Here is a 716-nt window from a genome sequence, read left to right as displayed (position 1 = left end):
AGATAACATTTAGAGTTGTAGATTTAAACTTTAAAAATAGATTGACTTTAAAAAAATATATTTATATACATCTGCCACGTGTTATAAGCTGTGCCATTGCACAATATCTACAGGTGACAATGAAACGTGGCCAATCAAACTTGTAAACATGTCTCCTTTGTAGTTAGGTTGTTGAGCTGTTGCAATGTTGAGCGTGACTTATAATACCCGCGTTTTGCAAGAAAGTTGCAGCAAAAGATTGATTATCTGACACGTTGTTTTACTCGTTGAAGTGGTGTTGTTATTTCTTCCATTATTCCCTTCCTTTGCGGTTATTATTCACTCCCTCCGCTCTTGTAGTTCTCTTCGTATTATTTCCAAACTTGTTTGAGGATTTTAGCGTGTCTCCTCCTTCTCTTTCGCCGAAAAATCGTGGAAATAAGATAGACCAGCGAGGGTTTCGTCCCCCCGCCAGACACAGAAAACCAGATCACAAGTATCAGAGAAAACGTATATTCTGGACTTGAGGGTAAACTTGAGTATTATTGCGTTCTTTAATCGATTGCCGACTACCGCAGATGGCCGGGTCTTGGGTGACGAAAAGTGGGAATTTTGAATGGTTATATGTGTTATTTCAGTTCAAAATATTTCGATTTGTTTTTCAGATCATTATTACAAAAAAAAACTAGGGAAATACGAATATTAATGACGAGAGGAGGTCACCAAGAAGGTGAACA

The sequence above is a fragment of the Penaeus monodon genome, chromosome 15 (assembly GCF_015228065.2).
Source record: "Penaeus monodon isolate SGIC_2016 chromosome 15, NSTDA_Pmon_1, whole genome shotgun sequence".
NCBI classification, from domain to species: Eukaryota; Metazoa; Arthropoda; class Malacostraca; order Decapoda; family Penaeidae; genus Penaeus; species Penaeus monodon.
This window is presented reverse-complemented; position numbering follows the sequence as displayed.